Source organism: Grus americana, chromosome 3 (assembly GCF_028858705.1).
Source record: "Grus americana isolate bGruAme1 chromosome 3, bGruAme1.mat, whole genome shotgun sequence".
Lineage (NCBI taxonomy): Eukaryota > Metazoa > Chordata > Aves > Gruiformes > Gruidae > Grus > Grus americana.
In genome coordinates this window covers 99,041,387-99,064,451 of record NC_072854.1, presented here as the reverse complement: position 1 = coordinate 99,064,451, position 23,065 = coordinate 99,041,387, and the positions used below count along the sequence as shown (strand labels likewise).

The 23,065-nt window shown below is 40.8% G+C and overlaps 1 long non-coding RNA gene across 1 annotated transcript in view; it reads left to right on the top strand.

Moving 5' to 3' along the window:
* LOC129205207 (uncharacterized) overlaps positions 1-8,692 on the top strand; it is a 63,975-nt gene extending 55,283 nt beyond the window's left edge. Inside the window, exon 3 of the long non-coding RNA XR_008576651.1 lies at positions 8,571-8,692. This is a non-coding gene — a long non-coding RNA (uncharacterized LOC129205207). The remainder of the gene's footprint in view (positions 1-8,570) is intronic.
* The last annotated feature ends 14,373 nt before the right edge of the window (positions 8,693-23,065 follow it).

The window sequence follows — 23,065 nt, the reverse complement described above, 5'->3', positions numbered from 1 at the left end:
TGGCTTCATTTAGCTCTGGAGAGAGTCATAATGCAAAAATAATGTGAACGCTCCCACCGGTTTGTCGCCTGTTGTCTTCTGGGAATGTAAGAAGCTCTGTGTGTGTGTGTGTACATACAGCAGACGTGTAGCCTACTAGTTTTGAACTGTGTGTGTGAATTGCAAATATGTCTTCTGAGAGTGAGGAAACTTGGAAAGAATGAGGTCATTGTGCATAATAAATCCCCCATATGCTTCTCTTCTGCCCTACAGCCCACAAGAGAAACATTTCAGAGAGGGTTACTTTATAATTTACATTCCTATTGTCAAAACTGGGAAATGAAGCACAGATATGGCTTGTTCATTTTAAGTGGAAGAAAAAAAATTGAGATATAACTGCCTGGAAAACATATTTGAGGTTCATTAAATCAACCATGTTTAAGGGGGGTGCAACCAGAGGTAAGGACAAAAAAAATCCAAAAAACTTACATACGATAGTTTTTTTTCTTGCCATATGTAGCATCTGTGCAATATCACAGGTGTTAAATTAGCCACAGGAGGGCTCTCCTGTTCTTCACTTGAAGAAATATATTAGTAGGAACTGTGAAAACTGCAGGGGAAAAACAAATTTATATTCCCGTAACAAGAATATTGGGCCTACTGCCCCAGTTCACAGGGCATACTCTGCTTGCAAGTAAATGTCATTTAAAATGTGGTGTTAGCACACTAACTGCACGCTTCATTTCTTCACACAAAAATACTCATTAAAATACTGTCACAAGAGCAACTAGTTCATGATGAATCAGGAAGGGGGAGTGCCCAAAGCCGTAAAGAATTTATGGTATAGCTGGGCACCGAGCACAGGCTGGTGTTTAGTCATGAGAGAACGGTAATTACACGCGGCCATTTGTAGCTCTGGCCCCTTGCCCACCCAAGGATTAGCCGCGTGTTGACATCTGGAGCCGTACAGCCTCCCGGGGCTGCGTTGCGGCTGAGCAACAGCCTGTTATAGGAAGCCTCAGGAAGAGCTCTGCGCCTTGGCAGCTCCTGCAGGATTTTTACTTACGAGAGGCGGAAGGTCCCCAGGGGTGCCGATAGCGACTTTCCGAAGTATCTGGTTGCCTCGCAGTCCTGCAGTTAGTCTCGCAACAGCCTTGGGAAGCGGGCAAGAAATAATAACTTCGTTTAAGCAGCAGAGAACTGAGCAGCCAGATTCAAAGAGGGATTAACGCGCTCAAGTCCAGAGTCGTGATCCAAATCTTTTGCCCATTCCCTCCCAGCAGCAGCTGGGTCCTGACACCACCTAAATTCACTAGAGGACTCCACTTTCTGTCTGCAATTCCAGAAATGCTGTAGGCTGTGCAAATATCCCTAGTGGCCTCCGCCTGAAAAGCTAGACTCTGTAAGCTAAACAGAGTGGCATCCCTGACTTCCCAAAGGGATTTTCAGGTCCAGGATCATCCATCCTGCTTAATGGTTAGCACTTTCCCTGTCTCAGTTTTGGCCTCTGACAGTCTGCTGCTTCTCAAAGATGACACAGAAAGGGTTTGGGGGGATAACATGTGTCAAACTTTTCTGATAAGCAGCTTGGAGGCTCCTAGTTTTACACTGGAGAGAATTTAGTGGATACGAACCAAGTTGTGCACTTGACCTTCGGGCAAGAAAAAGGTTTCGGAGCTGGATCCTCACAAAGAACAGTTGCACGTTTTCTGCTCAAGGGTTGAGCTGGAGCAGTTGTGGACTAGAATTTTAATCTTTTGTGGTAGCCCAGTGGCTACTAAGAGCATTTGTCTGTGCATATGGGAGAATTTTGTTCACTTCCATCAGTGTGTCAGCTTTCTCTTCCTACAGAAATACCCTAATGCCAGGGTGAGTTTTGCTCTTGCTGATTTTGGTTCTTGACGTAACATTTATTCTTAGAACTGTCACATGGGGGCAAGAACATAAAATTCAAGACTTAAAGATAAGCAAGATGGAATTTGTTTCCATAGGCAGAAGTTAAAGTAGCCTGTTGAGGTTTGGCTTAAAGTCCCATTTGGCTCTGCTGTGCTAAAGGCTGTGAAAAAATGAATGATGCTTCTGCCCCAGCTGAGTTTGAACAAGAATGATGATCACTTTTCCTAAAGAGCTCCCCTAGGCTTTTCCCTCATAAGAAGCCTTGCTGGAAGTTCTTGCTCCCGATGAGGGAAAGGTGTGCTTGGTTGGATATGAAACCTCTGGAGAGGGGAGAAGCTCATAGGCAGTCTTGGGTTTCATCGTGGTGGCTGTTGGCTAACTTCAGGGAGTTTCCTGCTCGGTGGCTTTCTTGTATACCTACCTTTTGGAGAGTTCTGGTTTCTCTTGTCTTATACAGGAATGCTAGGTGCCCAGCTAGGGATTTAGGTTTTGCTTTGAGGCACTACTCAATGCAGTTTAGCTTTGAAGCTTTTAGGTCTGTTACTGGTTCAAGTCATTAACATATGGGCGTAGCATTAACATAGTAAGGCATTGCATCTGGTTTCTAGCCATTTACCGAAGCCCTGGCTTGTCCTTCCCACCCTTGGTATTCTCCTCCTTCCGTGTCTTTGCTCTGCTAACCAGAATGAGAATTACCTTTCCTGTAAGTCCCTTATGTTACAGTACACTTCAACGATTTAATTCCCTAAAGATCAGAATCTGTAACATTATCATCTTTTTTTAAATGTCTTTTCCCAGAAAAGGAGCTCATTTATTCTTAAGAGGCTAGTGTGTTAAACGCAGACTGCCCCAATGGTTTCCAAATATTGCTGAAGGACTTTTCTTCTGGTAATCTTGCCAGCAGAAAATGTCTGGATCAAAGAGATGCAGACTCGAGATCTTTTCATTCACTCTCCTTGTCAGGTAGCGTAATTTTCACTTGTCAGTCAAAGTTGGATTAGTGATTTTCTCCCTCTTTCCTTGTCAGCGCTTGTATGTTTGAAGTGTCAGCACTTCAAAGTCCTGGCTTTCCATAACTGTTTTCCTTGCGTTAGCCAAAGCTTTAAACCACTTTTCTTCTCTACCTTTTCAGTTTCTGATTTGCCTTAATGAGACTTCCTATTGTATTTATTGTTGCACTAAACATTCACCTCTGATTCTGCACCTTTTCCAACACATTCATTGTTAGCTTGTCTTTCATGATGCTGTTTCCCTACCTCCTTGTTCTTCAGTTGAGGTTCACCTGCTTTAGCAGTAGTACTAGTCTTCCACAGTAATCAGGCTTGGACAATGTGAGATTACCAATGGAGACTGTGAAAAAAGGAAGGGGAAGGTGGAAATAGAAAAGCTCCCTGTCTTATTTGAAAGCATATATTATGTTTCCTTTGCTGCTGCTGTTCTAACTTAATGACCTAAGCAATATCCTTTGCTCCTAAGTATTCCTCTGGTGCAGTTTTAGGCTGCTGAATCAAAATAGTCATTGTCACTGCCATACTCTTCTCTGTCAACTAACACATTTAGAGTTTCTGGCCACAACCTTCTCTAAAATGACCTGACTATAAGTTTTAATAATGTGAGGAGGTTTGTGGATCTTAGTGACGAGGAATGGCTATTTTCTAACATTCCATTCGCTGGAGCATAATTTTGACATGTAAACTGTTTAGGTTTTGGTTTTTTTGTTTGTTTGTTTTGAGAATACTGCAATAAAAGCACCTGAAATTCTTGCTTAGTTTAATATAGTCTGCTGCTTTTGTTTTTAGTGCTGTGTGATGTTCTAGCTGTCTGGATAAACCTGAGGTCCATGAAACTGCAAGCCATTTGGTGCTTAGATCACCTGCTGTTTGTGGTATGCCACACAAGCATTTATTTCCTTCTGCATCAGCCGCTTACGCACAAAACTGTAGGAAAATAAAGCTGAAAAAAGCTTGGCAAGTTATAGTCTGTTGCTCTCCCACGACATTCCTGACTGACTTCCCGTGATGGAGATCCTGTCAAAGGCATTTATTCCAATGCTTTAGTATTCTTAGTATTAAAAAGTCTTTCTGAAGCTGTTAGCTCTTGTGTCACCTCAGGTCAATAATTTCCTGTCCTCCCTGCTACAAATATGGAGAATAGGCTGTTTCATTCCCTTTTTAAGACTGTTAGCATAGTTCTCCTTAACGTTCTTTTCTTTAGAAGAAATTATTCCACTGCCTTTTTTTTTTTTAGGTGATGTTTTCTCTTCATCCTTGAGATATTTACTACACACACAGTCTCCACCCTTGAGTGAAATGGGCATGACTGTCCCTGGAACAGGACACAGCGGTGGGAAGGATCTCTTGGGATAATATTCCCAGGCCTGAACGTGGATTCATGCCCAGCTCGTGTTCCAGTGTCGTCCGTAGGAGACCTATGCCTAGCTAATTGTTTTGCAGCTGATTAGATCCATTTAAGCGCGAAAACTTATATTCATCCCAGCTTTTTGTGGTTGTTTTGAATTATGATTTTGTCTTTCAGCATCCTTCTAGTCCTTCCTGTCTTTGTCATCTGCGGATTCGTTATCCATTTTGTATCTGTTCCTTCCTGCTGACTATAACGGGGACCCTAACTCAGCCATAGCTGTCCAAATTGGAGATGCCTAAAGTCAGGTCAGGCAATCCTCACCTGAAAGATGGACAGTCAGATGTAACCCACCTAGAAGTAACTGAGACCATAGGTATTGCTGAGCAAGTCAATGTAATAAACACATGCCTAACCATCCCCTCCAAAAAACAATCAAGCAAAAAGCAGCACGTCAAAGCCAATTGTTTTTCTATATTCTGTCAAGTGGAGGCAAACACTTGGCTCGGTCTGAGAAGATGCAGTTTGTTTCTTTAGGAAAGAGCCAGCAGTCTTGCAAAAGGCTGGGACGAGGGAGATGTACCGAGAGGGTACTACAAACCATTATGCAGACTGCACAGGTTGCCAAAAGGAGGCTGTCGGGTCCCTCAGCAATGGCAGTGCAACAGCTGCTGCTCCCGCGCTCTTGTGGGCGCACCGGTAGTACCATATCGGATACTTCAGCCTGCACTGGCTCAGCGGAAAAGTGACCTCTCCTCCCTGTGTTTCATTTTTCCCAAACATGACACGAAGTTTCAGATTTCCTGCATAAATATTACATGGGCCTCAGAAATTATTTATAACCAGCGCATTTGAATTCAGAACCAGCTGTGGAAATAAATGTCCAGTACTTCAGAGGCAGTTTTACTTGTAGCAAATACAGATTAAATATACATTTTGCCAGATTACCACCTCTCAAAAAACATAAGAAAAAAGTGATAAATGAAATTATTAAGATCCAAGCATGATATCAAAGTGCCTGAGGCTTGATTACTTGTAACTGTGTATACGAAATGAAAAGGATGGGTACCAAAATGAAGAGTCTCACTATGCCTCTATTATAAACAGTGATTTTTTTTTTTTTTTTAATCTTGTGGGCATTTGTAAAGATGATACATTGAGTAATTTGGAAGGAAAGAAGTAACCTGTGAATTTCCTGTCCTCAAGCTGAGCCTGACATTCTTTTGACTGTACCAGCCCCTTGAAAGGGGTAAGGAATAAGCTCAAGAAAAATAGGAAAAAAAAACCCCAACCCTATTTGTCTGTGTATTTAAATTCACTACAGTTCTGCCAAGATCAGCATGTAATTGCCAGACTGGGAACAAGAGAGCCGTGGTGCTGCAAAAACTTTACATTGTCCTAAAATCACCAAGGATGTCAAAACAGACCCTGGGGAAAACTCCTTGCATAAGAGAACATCCATACTTTTCTTTTTTTTTTCTTTCAGACTGTGGCAAAGTGGATATGTTAGTGGGGAGAGCACAGGGGAGAAGGGAACAATAGAAACTGCGACGTATTGTTTTGGGCTTTGAGACTGTATAGGGTGATGAGAAGCAAAGCTTTATGCAGACTGCTGAAATAGTTTAGATGGTGCCTGGAAAATACTGTATATGTTCTGGTTGTTATTATTCAAATGTAGCTTTATGGTTTTTCTGAGTCTTCAGAGGAAAAGATTCAGGAACAAAATTGACAGTTTTGGCTCTTTGTTTCACATAAACAACTGAAAGGCACTGTTTGCTCCATATTTTCTTGAAGAGAACTTATTGCAGGACGTTTTTTCATTCTATTGGGATAGGGTTGTTTACAAAAATTAAAAATAAAAAATACTGCTGTCAAAGCATTACCCATTATTTAAAGCTGCAAACCTTTTCAAAAGTCAGATTCCAAGTACATTCATCTTTGGGCACAACATTAACGGTTGGTGCCAACCTGAAGGTTTCTGGGGGAAAATGATGTATTTGAACTACCCTGGAAAAGAGCACAAATACTCCAAGTGAGAAAAATGATCTCACTGTTCAGAAGAGGAGAAGCATGAAAAGCTGAATTTCAGGCTAGCCCTAATCTTTGCACTTTAAAGCCTTGCGTGGCTGAGGAAGTATGCAGTGCACTTTGAGTAGCTTCAAATTGTGCGCTTACAGAATGTATATGTTTCAAAATGCCGTGCTATATATGCTGTCCTGTGCTGTGTCGTTTAAGCAGCCATCTCAGACACAGGTTCAGCACTTACGTAGCACCCGAGAATCTCTGTTCTGCCACCTGATGATATCTCTGCTCTCAGCCTGGAAAAGCCTTCTCATCGCGTCAAACCAGAGGCTCAGTGCCCTTCAGGAGACATGGGAGAAACCCAGAGATGGTCCAGAGCGGAGAAATAACAATAGTCATGTTTGTGGAAAACACAGCTACTAAAGGGAGGCTGAATGTTTTGCTATTTTTTAATCTAGATAAGAGAAAAGTAAAAACAGATTAATTGCAAGAATCTTCTGTAAAGAGAGAGAGAATTCGAGTCACAGAACAGTTCGGGTTGGGAGGGCCCTGGGGAGGTCTCTAGTAAAACCTCTCCCTCAGAGCAGGATCAATGCTGAATTCAGACCAGGTTGCTCAGCATTTTGAACAGTCAGGTCTTTAAAACCTCCAACGAGGGAGAGTCCACAACCTCTTCCAGTCCAGAATGATCCTCATAGTGAAAATATTGTTCTGGTGCCCAGTCAGAACCTCCTTTTTCCTAATTTATGACCACCATCTCTTTTTAATTTAAGACCTCTGTCCCCTGCCATGCACCTCAGTGTAGACCTTGGCTCCATCTTCTCAGTAACTTTCCCACAGATCTTCAAAGGCTACTATTAAGTCCCTTTTAAGCCTTAACTAGCTATTCTCCCCACCCAAGATACTCGAGACAAAAAAAAAACAAACCCCACACAAACAACAACAAAAAAAAGGCGGAAGGGTTAGGTTCAACAGAAGAAGCCCCAGCAGGAAGCAGAGAGGCCTGAGAATGGGGATGTTGGCACCCTCCTCTGTTATTGGAGGTTGTTAAAAATAAATTAGAAAAATTTATGGTTATCCACCCATGGGGTAGAAATGCCAGGGGGTTAACTCGGCAATGTCCGAAGGTGCCTTCCAGCCCTATTTTCCGTTGCTTTGATTCTGTGCTAGAAGAGCACGTGAATACAATCTCTAGTGCCAGCTTAAGGCCACAGAGCTACATGTGTCGCACGACTGAGCCCTAGGTGCATAATAAATTTCAGCACTTATTAATATTTCAGGAAGTTGTGAATGACTGAGAATCACCAGGGAAAGATAGTTATAATGGAAATAATGTTGTAGCCTGAATTATTGCAGTGTTAGCAGATGTCCATTCTGCTTATGTCTAGTCACCTGAGATAAACTCAGTATGGTGTGGTGTTGGGGTTTTTTTTAAAGGTCAAGGAATACATCTACCAATAAAGGACCTTTAAAAAAATCTGTCACTTCTACTACCAGTTGACTTTAATTCTTTGTATTTAATAATTTCAATTCAATATTATTTGTCCATATGTCTAAATATTTATGTGTGAGAGATTGCTAATGATATTACTAGAGATACAGTATTACAATAGATACTATAGGTGTGGAAACCAGGACTTAGAAAGGTTGTTAAGCATGATATTATTACAACAAGAGAGGTTAGATTTGTTTGATGTTGTGCTCTTCCAAAGCATGCAGGAATGCAGTTTCCCCTGGGAATCAGTGAATCAAATTGCGCAGACCTTTTGTCACCAAATATGGGATAATAAACTCTCCAATACTCCGTTTTAGTATTAGAAAGCAGTCATTGCTTTATTTGGCCCCGGATGCACGGGGGATAGCTCCGCCTATTGTGCATACCCTGAAACAAACGTTCATCCTTGATATACCTTAAGACATGAATATTCATACATTTTCCAAGAAATCTTCACCTCTCCGCCTAACTGCTATATTTACATAACGCTGGCATTGCAAAACTACACTACGCGTGCGCGGGGGTCTCGGGTGGTCATCGGTGTTTTTTTGGGGAGTTAGCCCCCCACTCCTTTCTCCCTTTTGCGGTTACAAGTCTTTGAGGACAGTTTCTTCTCCTTGGATGTTTCCCGACTCTGTTGTCCAGCCAAGCTGTTCTTCCTTATCACCCCTGTTTGGGCAATCCTGCCAGGATGTTTCTGTTCTCAAGGTTAGGATATCTTCTCCGTACACATTAATTACTCATAGGCCTTGTTAAATTCAAAGCTAATTGTTGTTTGGTAAAAGAATTTCTCAACACTTTTTCTCTCTCTCTTTACCAGTTAGGTTTTCTAGGTGTATGCACAAAAGCTCGAAGGACTCCAAATTAGCAGCCACTCCTGGAAATTTTACCTTTCGGTTACTCTGTAGGAGGACACTTGACAAAGACAAACAAGGATTAAGGGGTAAGCCAGCCCTGAGTGGCGTAACACCTATCTCACTCCGCACTGGGTAGCCTGTGAGTATGCCTGAAGCAGTATGAAAGCAGCATACAGCAAAAAATAAGCCCGGCGTAGCTTTGTGCGTCTTCAGACAGCAGGGACCCCTTTTTGACCTATTCAGTGTGAAACAGTGTTCTTACGCTCTATTTTTGAAATCCTTCATTTCACCATTTCCATTGTATTCTTACAAAGAGACGTGTTTCCTTCAGCAAGGTTCTGAGACCCAGCGAAAGAACACCCACCTATTCTCTGTGTCCATTTCTGCTCCGCTGCCACAACCTGCTGATTGCAGAGGGAGCGTTTCGCTTCCATTATCGTTTAAATTAAATGATAGGCTGGCTACATAGGGAGTCCATTAGCCTGAAGCAGTCTAGTCACAGTTAATTACAGGTTTTAGACTTTGGAAAGCTGCATCAAAATTCTCCATTTTTCAATGGAAAGCTATGTCTTTTAAACGCTACCTTCTGTGCACCATTCATTGACAGTTCTGCTGCTCAAAACTCAGCAGCGACTCTTCTGTGACAAGTGAACATCTTTTTCAGTCTGTGCCCAGAACAGAACTTAAAGCAAAAACCTCATTAAGCAGAGTTCACTCTGCAGGCGAGTCATTTGTTTAACAGTTTGCTGGTGTGAAGTGGAAAACACCTTGTAAAGTTGAAGCTTGTAATGTTATCTAAAAGACGGAGCTGTGAAGGAGAAAGCGAGGTGGCGGAGGCAGTTTGGAAATGATGTTTATTTCAGTGTTTGAGGGTTTCTCCAGAGCAAAGCCTGACTTTGGGAGGGGAACCTGGAAGGGATGTTTATTGAAAATGTAAGCCTTTCAAATGGAAATGGAAATTTTATGTAAAACTGTTTAGTCGACTGTCATTTCGTGTTAAGCTTAAACAGGAAAAAAATCACAAACACAATGTTTTGCTTTTTAAAAATAATTTCTACCATGCAGTTGAAGGAAACTGTCTGTAAAAACCTTGATGCTGCAGGCTTACCTTTCCGTGGTCTGGTTGGGCTATGCACCAGCTAAGGCCCCGCTACGGCCGTTTGCACGCCGGGGGTCCCGGGCGGGAGTCACTGAGTGCGTGGCCTCTGCCACCCACCCTTCTCCCAGAACCGCTTTGAAAGGGGGGGGGGGGCTGTGTTTGCACAGAGGCTGCGCGTCCTCTTGGCTGGGTGCGTTTGGGTAGGGAAAGCCCTCCCGACTGCCGGCGTGGTGAGAGCGGGTCCCGGAGCGGGCTGGGGGCGGGCGGGGGGCTCTGCTCCTCCCGGGCAGTAACGCCGAGCCGCCGGGGACGCGGGGTGCTGCCTGCCGCTCGTCCCCTTCCTCCCCAGGTACGACGAGGAGAGGGTGATGAAGCTCAGGGCAAATGCGACTCTGCTTTCTCCTTAGGAAATCTAAAGAGAAAATTGCTAGGACAGTCTGGAAGCTTCCCCCCCCCCCCCCCCCCCCCCCATTTTGATGGTAATTCCCATGTAGTAGTATCCTAAACCACAAAGGATTCAGTGTGGTGAGATATAAGAGAAGTTGCCTTTTCCTAGCAGCATATTCGTGTATTAACTGATAGGAGCAAATAGCAGGGAGGTTTGCTGATGGGCACAAAGGGTTCAAATGAAATCCAGAGTACTGAAGCCGTGAGAATTTCAGTGGGCTGATTCAGCGTGAAACGTGGACTGCAGAGCTCTGGCAGAGAACACAGAGTCACTGCGCTGGCATCTTGTCACCAGTTTCTCATTTATTTTTTTCCTTTATAATAAAACAGTAATTTTGTTATAAAATGAGAATTCCTTCGCCCAGGAAACAGTCGACAACGTTAAGGCATTTGGGTCAGGTATCCGCAACATTTTGTAAACTCAAGTTGGTTCAAAATAGCGAGTTTAGCTCCACATTATAATTCCTCCTAGACTATTATTTGATCGTGGAAATTCAAAATGGTTGCAGAGGAGACTCTTAGTGAAGTAGGAGCTCAAACCTCATTTGACTTGCATAGAAAGCAATTGCATGGGGGTTTAATATCCAAAATCTTATAAGCTGTTAAGTCTGTTGGAGGATTTTAATGATCAGTCTTTGAAGACATTGCAGTACTACTTTTCTTGATGCATTTCTGAAATGTGCTACAAATGGTAGGGTATCTATCAGAGTTTAGTAAGAAAAAAATAAAACGAGAATGTAATGTGGTCATGCTGTGTCTTGTCTATGACCTAGTCCTCTCATATATAAGTTCCTAAACTTTGTGGGAATAAAGTATTCGTGTAAAGTGGGCGTCTAGCTGTGAGCATACTCTGTTCGAATTTGAAATAACAGATATGCTTAAATGTTTCAATAGATCGGTATCTCTACCAGTTTTTCTTTGATAGTACCATATAAATAGCAGAAGAATGCAAAAGGGTGGGTTTACATGTGTCAGTGTAGAGTTAAATATAACATCATTCAGGTGACTTCTCTTTATGACTCATCTTTAGTTATAGTGACAATTATTTGAAAGTAATTTAACATCATTTCATGAAAGGTTAATGGTATTTCTACTTTAAAGGAGTTGAATACAACACAGATTTTGCTAGAAATACGAATCTAACCTTCATTTTCCTTAATTGTTCTTCTAGAGCAATTTCCTGTGAATCTATTAAGCCATAAGCAAGCTTTTATTGAACACAGAAGTCTGCATTAAGGTAAGCCTAACACAATTCAATTTAAAAGGTTATTTATTACCTAATGTGTCAATGTCTTTACAAAAAGGAGTTGTTCATTTGTTCATTTAATTATTAGTATTGAAGTTCAAAATGAGTGTTACCTTGCAATTTAGAAACACAAAATATTATTTTCCTTCATCTGTACGGTCATGCATCAAATCCTAATTACGGAGGCACTTCCCTCTAGTGGACAAGAAGATATTTCAATGGCAGTATTTTTCAGTCCCCTTCCAAATCTGATCAGGATTTAGGGAAGATCATGCCTTTAAAAAGGCAGGGAGCAGGAGCGGGGCTGAGCAGTCGCTTCTCACGGGGGAGAGCAGGATGAGGAGGGAGATGTCCGAGACACGGCTCAGGACCGTCGCTGCTGGGCGTAGCCAGCCCGTGGGCCACGAGAGCGGGCGATCACAGGATGCCACCGCTTGCAATTGCTACAGGAATAGTCAAGATAGTCAAAACAACTGCAAGAGGCTCAATATTGATTTGAATATATAAATAGGTTTCAATATTGATAAATGCAAAGTGGCGTACCTGAGTTAAAATAAGCAGACGCAGGGATAGGCTCTATATTACCTCTTGCCTATCAGGGAAAGATCCTGGAATCACTGTGAGCTTGGTGTTTGTTCTCCAGAAATATCAGCAGTGGTAGAAAAGGTAAACTAAAGGTTAGAAACAATTAGAAGAAGAAAGGAAATGAAATATTGTGCCCATGTATGCAATGCTTTTGAGGTTATAGCCCCTCTGTCTTAAAGATTGAGGAGCATGATAGATATATGGAACAGCTTTCACGTGAGAAGAGATGAAATCAAAGAGTCAAAACCAGAAATGGAAATACAAGAGGACACTGCAGCCTGAAAAACAGGCAGCTAGAAGAAGGTATTCAGGAAGTATAGCATATCATGAAAGGTCAGAAGAAGGTGAATAGGCATTATTATTCCCATTTCTCATATCAGAAGGAGTAAGAGATGTTCTAATACCCTCATTATCACAAAAGGTTGAAAGCATAAATAGCCTCCAAAACAAATTAAATGGAATTGACGGAATATAGCTTTGTTGAAAGCCACTAAATGCAACAGTCTCTTTGAAGCCTCTGTCTCAGAAAGCCGCTGAGCTGCTGACTCTCATATGCTAGTTGGGTTGGCTGCAGGGAAAAATTCTATATGCCTGCTCTGGTTCCATATACTCTTTTTATAAATATCCAACACTGTCTGGGATGGGAGTCAGGCAATTTTAAATCTGTACGTGAAACACAGACAACTTCAGCCATCCTTATTTTACTGCATATACCTATTGGTTTACTTTTATATGCTGTTCAAACATTTTTATATATTGATTGCATTTTGAATGGATATATTTGGCATGTTACCAGTTCTTGAGATTTTATCACAAGTCTTTCTTGTGTTAGTTTTTTGTTTGGCTTTTTTTTTTTTTTGTTTCCCCCCCCGACACCTCTAACCACAGGTAATCTTCCAGTTGAAAGTACCTTTAAAGGAAAAAAAAAAACAAAAAAACCCCAAAGATTTAAAAAAAAAAAATCCTAACTGCAGTTTGTGTAGACAAATTTCATGATGCATATCTATACCTTTGAAAAAGAGGGAGTAAACATTAAGGAAAAATCAACATCAGTTGATTCCACTTTTTAAAAAATCCATAATTTTATGAGCTTTTCCTATTAATGCATGGACTTACCAGCATACCTTCTTTTTTAAAATAAATGATAGTGAAATGTTTTAACTATATGCAATGTAAATCAGCATTAAAACCTCAGGTCCTTGTATATCTCGTAGGAATATAGTCTGAATCAGGTCTAGAAAGGTAGTGTAACTGGTTTCTAGGCAGTTTCTCTTAAGCATAATGTGCATATTTAAAACTCAGTGGCGTAATATAGTCCACTGTATACTATGAGGAGTTATAATGGTGGTAATAAATTAAACACCGGCGTTTACCTTTCTCCCTTGCTGGCTTAATCACCAAAGCCCAGGAGCTGCTTAACATCCCCTTGATGAATACCTTGAAGAAATGAGGAGTCAGTAAGCATAAGAGCAGTGTACCTAAGTTTGTGTTGCACCTTATAAGTCAGTAGCATTTTCTTGTATATTAAAGTAAAAAAAAAAAAAAGGAAGCGTGGCTGGAAAGCGGGGATGTTTATGCCAGCCAAAGCAGAGTAGCAAAAGGACTGAGGGTAGCTGGAAGTAAGAAAGGGTCAATGCAAAAATAAAATTGGAAATAGAAGTAAAAAAAAAAAAAAACAAAAACCAACAACAAAAAAACCCCTGCAGAATCATTCACAGCTCATTTATTTCCATCTTACTGGAGTTTTAACAAATTTTATGTTTTGAATACTTTAGACTGAAATTTTCAGGTTCCATTGTAAATAATAATGATTAGTCAAACATACTGTTTTCCAATATTTTCTCTGCTCAAAATGCCAAGCAGGACATTTAGCTAACCAGCTATTTCAAGGTTCAAACAGTGTTTTCTAGAGCTGTACTTATTTTGTCAGCTCACCCTCTCTGTAATGAAGCAGAAGGAAATTCATTATAAGCTCTTTTCCTCTCTGTCTGTTATTTCCTCTGCCACACAATTTCCATCCTGCAGGAAAATGTGGATATAGTTGTGCTATTCAATCTTCAGATACAGTGATAAATAAAAAATGGCTAACCTTCCATATGTAAGTAGTAGGTACACCTAAATTGCTCAGATTAGGACTGCATAAGCTGCAATATCCATGCTTTTATCCTTGGCTAACCAGAGATTTTAACTTCTTGACTAAGGCCCCTTATACTTGTTGGCAAAAGTAGCTAAGGACACTGACCATCACATGCTCGCATTATGGATGTTCTTGAAGCCTTCCTAAAATCAAGACGTTTTATGGGATTTTCAGAGAAATACTGACATTTTTGACGAGCTGCCATGGCAGCAAACAGAGTAACTTGTTTCAAAAGTGGGAAAAGTTATAGTGTTTGACAACTAACTCTGAATTATCCCCGAACCTGAACTTTCCACTGTGTTCTACCTTCCGTCCTCTAGCCTGAACACACTCCCAAATAAGGCTGTGAAAATACATTATCTTTTCCATGGAAAAAGCCTAAAACATGTAATACTTTATTAAAATAATCCTCTGCTATCATCAGGTGATGGCCCATGAAAGAGCCAGCTCCCCAGTAAAAATGGTGTTGCAGGACCCTTAGGGTTTATATATATATTCCCTGCTTCTTTGCTGCCTGCCAGAGAGCTTTCCTGGCTAACGCTGTGCACTGGAAGACAGTTTGCCTCTTAGACTGTTGGTTCTCAGGTCAGCTGCAAGCGTGTTATATCATGGTGCAATGTACGGGATGACCTAGAGCCCTGGTTAGAGTTCTCTGTGCCCAGGCACATTGAACACTGCTGTTACCCCGCTCCTCCAGAATCGTTCTTCATTCCAGCCAAGTTAAGATATAAGCCAATAAAAATATTTATTTCTAAAATGGCCAAAACGGATACAAAAGCTTATCCAGACACAGGAGGTGGAAATTAAAGATCTGTGTTCAACGTACTTGTGCGGAGACCAAACGTGAGCTGCCTCACCGTGCCCTGGCAGCCTGTCCCTCGCCCGGGCTGCCGGGGACTCCGCTCTCTTGCACAGTCTGCACGCTCAGGCTTTTGTCTTAAACCCTTTACTTGGAGTTCCATTCAGCTTCCAGCTCTTCTTTTTCTCAAAGATCATTGATCTTTAACTTCTCTGGAAGCGATTTTGCCCCTCTGCCTTTCACCTACTGAAAATGCTCATATGCCTTCAGAACAGTTGTGATCTCTTGTACATGACTAAATCATTAGGAAATTGTTGCCTTATGAGAAAATGTGAAAATGTCATTGAGATTTTTGTCCATATGAAGCTTATATTTTGTATGCGTATTGTAACCACCAACTGCTCTGATATAAAAATGTAAATACAGTTGATGCATGTAGCTCATTACTGGCTCTGGCTCTCATTCAAAAGCAGAAACCTGCATGACTCGCTGTTTTGAGGTGAGAAGGAGCTTGGGGCAACTGATTTCAAACAATGAATTATTTGCTTTATTCCTTCGTAAAAAATTGTTACCTCTGTGCCTGATGGGAAGAGCCCACACCATCTTGGAATGGGCAAACACATCAGAAATTAAAGGAGTGTTGCATAACATACCATCAGCATAAGGAACAGTATGCTTGTCAGATGTAAAAATCACAATTAAAAAGACTTCAAGAAATAACACAATTACGCTTGGGAAATGTCAGCACAACCATTAGAGCTAGGAGCAATAAAAGCATGGTAGGATGATTTCTGCTCTCTCCGGATTAGTTGACTAATGAAGGAAGAACTAAGACTTTGCTCTTTAGCATCAGTAAAGGGGAGGAGGACTTTAATATGTCAGCACTATAGCCCTCATGAGGGAGACAGGCCAGGGTGCTTTTTCCATTGTTGTATTCAAATCCAAGCAATGAAATCTGCTAAGGCACAAAATGTCCTTTGCTTGGAACATCATCATGTTCTATGACAAGTCTAAGACAAGTTGGAAGAGAGAAGTTGAAGATGAGGCGTCAGTATGTTACTAATACTGTTCAGATCTATGAATCATTACCAACAGATGTAGAGTAAGTGAAAAGTTTTCTGTAAATTACAACAGTGACATTCAAGAGCCACTCTAGTGGTTTTACTTTGAATTTCTATCCATGTAGCTGATAGAGAAGTATGGTGCAAAGATGCTAAGCTTAAGAAACAATGCTGTCCAAAAGAAAAATAAATGAAAACCAATAGTGAAGTAAACTTCACTAAAGCTAAGTCAATCATGTGCTTAGGAAAAACCTAAGTATAGCTTTGATTGTGATTTACTGGTGAATACTTGTTCAAGACACTTGTAGGGCTCAAAACGCATATCAGTACTTGTGACCTAAACCAGTTCAAAGCAACAAAAATCAGCACTGTTGTGCCAAACAGAGTTTGCCTTAACAGAAACGAGCGATGCACAGGAAGCAAAGAAAACTTCATTTTGAGTAAGGCACAGAGGGAAAGCATGTGAATTGCCTGCTTATCTTAGTCTATTATATTGAAAATGCTTGAAATGCATTTGCAACAAGAATTATTAAAAACGCACAGTTTTCTTGAACGTTGTAGTTTTCCTCCACGTAATTTATTACATATGTATTACTTTTTTACTACTGGATAATGGTGTGTGCTTCCCAGACTATATCTGAAATGAAACTGTATGAATAGGCCCTATACTGGAGAGAACTTCTCTTGACAAACTGCATGGCTGGTGGCATTGTTGTCTGGCTCGCACAAAACATGCCCTCCATCTTCTCTGACAAACACACATTGAAAACAAGGTATTTGAAGAAGTCCGTCTAAAACAAAAAGGGGGGGGGGGAGAAAGAAAAAAAAGAAAAAAAATGCACCTTTTTAAGACCCTGCACTGTATTTCATCTGTTTAAAGTGGAGACTCTCTACAGTACAGAAGAGGTCATTTCCCCATGGGTGTTGGAACCGATTCTTTTTTTTAATTGTTATCTGCCACTTATTTCTGGATCATCTGAACTTCCTAGTTTCTGTGAAGCTACAGGGCAAATTCTCCCCCTTCCATTAAATGGAAACCTTTGATAATTCAATCTTTAACCGCTTTCTTTGAGGGCTCTATTCTTCCTCCAAGTTCTGCTGTGTAATACCACCTTTGCCATAAAGTCTTTCCCATTGAAATTTCTGGTTGAGATGAAGGAAAAAAACAAAGTCAAGGAAGAGCAGAAAGTAAGTTCCCGGACAAATCCTCTCAAGCGACCTGGCAGTTTAAGGAAACATTGCCATTCTAAGAACGGAGCTGTGAAAAGTATAGCACGCGTATATATTTAAGCTAGACAGAGACTTCCTAGCCGGGGTGTAGGTGGCAGTCTAGTACCAGCAGTTCAGCCGGATCTCTTGCCATGACTTCAGGTAGCTTCGCAGTTCTGTAAGCTATATCCTGAGCTTTTTAAATATTATATCCTCTGTGTGCATGCTTACACATGTGTTTTTTCTGCAATTGCTGTGTATCTTGGCACAAAAGAGTGGTCGAATTCAGCAAAATACAAGGACCGAGTCCTGGATGGTCACTCAAGCCAGCAGCATCCCCAGCTCTGGAGCTAACGGGTTGAATTGCCGCTGTAGCTGCAGAGCCTAGGCCGCGTTGCATTCGGTACTGCGTATAGCGATGGGCAAAGCGTCGGGGTGTTGGGATAGGTGGTAGTGCCCTCTGCCAGGCTTCAGGGAGATGCTTTTCCTCAGCTGGAGCGAACAACCATGGGGTCTGGCCTGACCGGTGGCTCTTTTGCTTTCAGCTGTCAGAAAGTGCCAAAGAAGGCCTGAGAATACAGAGAATTTTCAACCTGGGAAATGCAAAGCAGAAAAGGCAAAGTATAGTCGTTGCTCCAAGACCTCAACGGAACAAACGGTTCCGAGTTAGCCCCTCATATGGATTTTTAATAGAGCTTGCAATGTCGGTGCACTTGCAGGCCCCCCAAATCCTTTCTTTTGATCTTTCTTCTCTTCTAGAGGTATCTTCTTACCTGTTTTGAGTTCTTAGCTGTTTTATAGACTTCCTTAGAAGAGCGTTTAATCTACATGCTGTGCACATTTTTGGATATGTATGGTTTTGGAGGTTTGATTTTCTTGTCTTGAATCTTTAAATTTGATGTGTTTTTATGTAACTGCTTTTTAAATTTTTATAGTTGATTAAACTTAGGTGTTAAGCTCTAAAATTGTATTTGAAAATGGCAATTCTGCTTACCATTTTTTTAAAATATTAGTTTGGATAAATTTAGGAAAAGGGAAGGAAATTCTTTAATGTACTTCTTAAAAACATCCAAAAGTAGCAAAGGGACTTAAAAGTACAAGTCCTTTGACTCAGAGTAGATTTTATGCAGCTTTCTCCCTTTGGTGTGTGGCTTGGTGGTTTGTTGGGGTTTTGTTTTGTTTTTTAAAATTTTCTGCTATGTGATTGTTTAATAATATTGAAAAAAATGCTTGGAAAACAGCATTAGCCACTTTAATGAGGACTTTAAAGATGTAGATGTTTGTGATGCTGAAAAGATACAAGATACCTACCTGGATGCCTTTGTCAATTCATTCTGTATTAAAATGCTGAAACTAATTTTGAGTCTTACTTGGCTGTTTGGTGGTTTTCTTCTTTTACAAGTTCTACTCATTTCAAGTTTTAATAGGTTTTTCAATTTAGATTAAATAAGAGCAAAGCCAAGGACTAAAGAGAGACAGCATTCTGGGTAGAATTTTCAAAGCCTTTAACCATAGGACTACATACAGTCACTCAACTACAGTGTATGATGCAGGTATCTAGGATACCTATATAATCATTCACACACAATGGTGCTTTGGCAGTGCAGGGAAAAAAAATTAAATAAAATGAGTTACAGTGGATAGGGACCTATTCTGTATATGATATAACCTGTTAAAACTTGTCACAGTTTGTCCTGAGCTGGTAGTACATTAAGAATAAACTTACCCTAGCTGTCAAATGTTTTAATTCCACAAAAAAGGGGGTTTCAGACACTCAATATAGCCAAAAGTTAATCTATTTGGGTAAATAGCACTGATTTCCCTGGGCTTTGAATTGGATTCGTATTATAATTGTTTCTCCAGGAAGGCAGGCATTAAGATTAAATGTTAATGCTTGGAGTAAAACAGCAGATCTGCTTGAGTTTTTCTCCTTATGTGCAGGATTCATAATTCCCTTGCACATATGCATATGCATTCTTCGTATACTCCATATGAATAAGTTTCAGAACCACTGCCAGCCCCAAACTGTCCTATTAGCTATGGAATGTGCTCAGATACCATGGTGATAGCCACAGAGTAGGAAACCCTGTTAGGTTTTCTCTCCTATTTCCCACATACTCTCCTCAAACTACTAGAGCACTGTTTTGCACAAAACTAATTTATTTATCTTTGTGTAAGTGTTTTAGCATCTTACAGCAAGGGAAAGTCTGTCCTACATATTGCTTTTATGCAATAGATTTATTGAATATTCTACACTTCCTTTGTGCCTTTGAAAGCAAGAACCAAACATAAAGATCTAGTTCATGAGAAAGAAATGTGCAGAAGGTCAGAGAAATGAATTTTGTTTGTGTGATATTGCCCTCAGCCCCATGTGCAACTGGCAATTACTATCAGTGTATATTGCACACAGAAATCTGAATTACTTGCTGTATTTTACATTCTGTTTGATTTCCCCCCTCCCTCCTGCACTGGAAACTGCTACCTTTCCTTTTGAATTCTATATTCCCCAGCATTTTTTAGCTAGAATAAACCCTTCTGTGATGACTGCTACCTCATTAATGTCAGGAGGCACCAGAGACAAAGAAGGTTGTTTCTCTGGCTACCTCAGAGCTGGGTCCTAGGAAATTATTGTGCCTTCCATGATCCACAGTAAGAAAGGACAGTGCAGCATACAAAGGAGCATCAACATGCAGAGATGTCCTCCTTAGCCTCAACCTCATCATGGTACGACCTCATGACAAAGTGCATCAGTATGCTCCGAACCTGAGGTCGTGCTAGTTAAGCATGGTGTTACGTCCTCCCCATAGAGAAACCTTTATCCCCATTATTCCCGGTGTCCTCAGTGATGAAACAACTCTGAGTTGTGTTTCTGCCCCATTTCCCATTACGCACTGTAGATATGCCACTAAAATCATGTTTTCATGATTCAAGAGTATGGTACCAATTCTTCTAAAGATGACTATGTCTATATTAGCAGGTAGCACAGTGCAATAGGAGCAGATCTACAGAACAAAACAGTTGGCGCTGCGGATGCAGCACTCACACGACACGTATTGGTGGAGGCGGGGGGGTGGGAACGGTAGCTCAGACCAGCTCTTGCCTGGTCCTGTGGGCTGGGTGCCTCTAAGTGGTTGAATCAGAGTAGAGGTGCTCCCTGGGCACGTCGTTCAGCCGAGCGTGGATCTGGAAGGAGCCGGGTTTGCGTGCTCTGAGGCAGCTTCACAAGGTGAGCCACAGCACAAGAAATGGGTGTGCCTTGGAGATGTACTGCAAAAGCACTCTCCTGGTATGATCCAAATATTAATATACACGCACCTGCTGTCAGCTCCCACTTCAGCACCAATATAGAAGGTACATTTTCAAAAAACCTCAACATATGGGATGTTAAAATCATCCAAAGGTATGATCAGTTAGTACCAGCAGATGAATGCTGTTTGAAATCTGGGTCTCACCTAATAGCTTAGATGGTCAGGTAAGTTTAACCCTAATTGCAGCAATGGCTATCTGAATATGCAGCCCTGAAATGTTAAGAATCTGCTCTGCAGAAGTTCTGGTTCAGCTGCTTATTTGTGAAACGGGGTGATGTGTTTTACTGATGCCAGCTCTTAGACTTTAATTGCAAATCCTGTGGTTTCAGCATCCTCCGCAAACTCCAGGTCCAAGAGTCATGAGACAAACAGAACATCTCCTTCCTCATTTAAGAAACAAGTTTCAAAGCATACAGTTTTAAGGAAGCTTGTAAGTGAATCCCATTAATTGAAAGATATGAATTACAATTTTGAACATTTTATCAATAGTATTGCATATTCTTCTACCTACCATTTGTCTTTTTTGCTCTTTTGTGCAATGACCGGCTCTCAATCTGATAGAGCTTACTAAAGAGGGCTAAAATAAGAATACAGTTAGTAAAGGGTTGAATAATGTTTCACTTCACCATTAAACACAAAGGATGAAGCAAACATTGCTTTTGTTCTTTTTAGGAAGCAAACCTGATGAAAGCAGACGTTTCTTCGATAAAATTGTATTTCTTTGAGAAGAGTGTACAAGGTTTTGTTTCCCTGCATGCAGTCAAAGAAACCAGCAGCAGATGTGTTTCTTTGACCCCAGTTCGCAGCCTATCTGATTGGGCACTCGGTCCGCAAGCTCTCTGTAAGCTCGTCTTGAACCTTTTGGAGTGCTCGTCTGGTTTGCTTCTCTGGTTTTCTGTCTTCAGTCTGAAATTTGCAGAAGTCAATAGAAAATGCCGACATCTATCCACACATGTACGTACCTACACAAGCTGTACGCAATGCCATGCAAATTCCTGAGTGGCCTGGCTTGTGCATTCATATTTAATTGTTACATGTGATTGACTTTTGATGTAAAAGGTTGAACAGTTACATAAAGGAGCTTATCTCTTTCTGTTCTTTTAAATAGAAAACCCAGTTGTGCTCACTTGCTTTGATATATTTTTCCCAGTTCACAGTGAACAAAGTGAAACTCAAAATGTGAAGGTGTTGCTTCAGGTGTCTGAAAGGTAACCACCTTGTTGTGAAGGAGGTTTGTAATATGAAACAAATTTAAACAACAACTACCGAGGCTGTGAAAATATCAAAATGAAGTAGTTTTGGCAGAAAGTGAAAGTTGAACAGCTTTCATTTAGCACAAGAAGTCCCTAACCAATACTTTTAAATGGTTTGCTAGATAGCACGTCTGCTTCACTCAGCAGAGAAGACAGATTTGGCTTGAATAACACAAACTCTTGAATCTTTTTTTTTAATTCTTAAGCTCTCTCCATGCTATATTTCAATAATATCAGGGTGTCCAAGGACTTTTATTTTTTCAGCTGTAACTTGTAAAAATAACATAGCATCTCAGACTACAAGGGTATCACACCTATCAAAAGTCCAACATATTATATCGTGGTACACACACCTTGCAAGTGGATATCTAGTTTTCTGTGCCAGAGGAACACTTTAATTATTTCAGTTACTAAAATGCTGTTACCTTGCTTAACAAATTAACATCCAAACCATAGGCTTGACCTACAAAATGATTAATCTGTTTACATACATGTTAACATATTTCATAATATATCACTTCAGCTGCCTTCTCTGCTCAGCCACCTTCCCCCTTGTCAAGTTTGTGCCAAAACAGAAAACTAATTTTAAAACCAGAAACTTTCATTTAAAAATGCAATGTTAGAAATCTCATGAGAATTCATTTGTCGGGGAAGAAGAGAACTTAAAACAAAGAGCTAAAGTGTGGCAGGCTGAGGACATGCCCTTTAACACAATGATTGCAATTTGTAATTAAAAATGGTTCCATATAGAACAAGCGGCGCTCGTACTATGGCACAGGTTAGACAGTAGAAGCACGTTAATTCAAAAGAGTTGATGTCTGAGCAGGATTTGAGGGCAGAGAGGGAATGAGGAATGTAATAATTTACAGGACGATGTCTGTCTTACAGAAAGGTTTGGTAAATTTTTATTTTTCAAAGCTTTCTGAGGATTATCTGAAATGGATGTTAAATCAAATCTATTGTTGTATGGCAAGTGATCCAGAAAAGGAGAGTCAGATTCCACAGCAGGGTAAGATTAATCCAAATGGAGAGATGAGTAGATGAGCTCTTCTGCTCCTGTTGCAACCTGCCAGTTGTAAGCACCTGGTTGTAACACACCTGTGCTGTTTTCAGACTGGAGATACCAACTCAAATTATGCCACTTCAAAACAAGAGCTTGAGATTTGGGGATTGTCTGCATCTGTCCATGAAGACACATCCTTAATTTTGGTAGAAATCATTAATGAGCCTGATAGCAGCTCTCAGGCAACTTATATCCTCTTTAAATATTCTGTCTTCTGCATTATTTATTGCTAAGACAGATAATGACCTTCC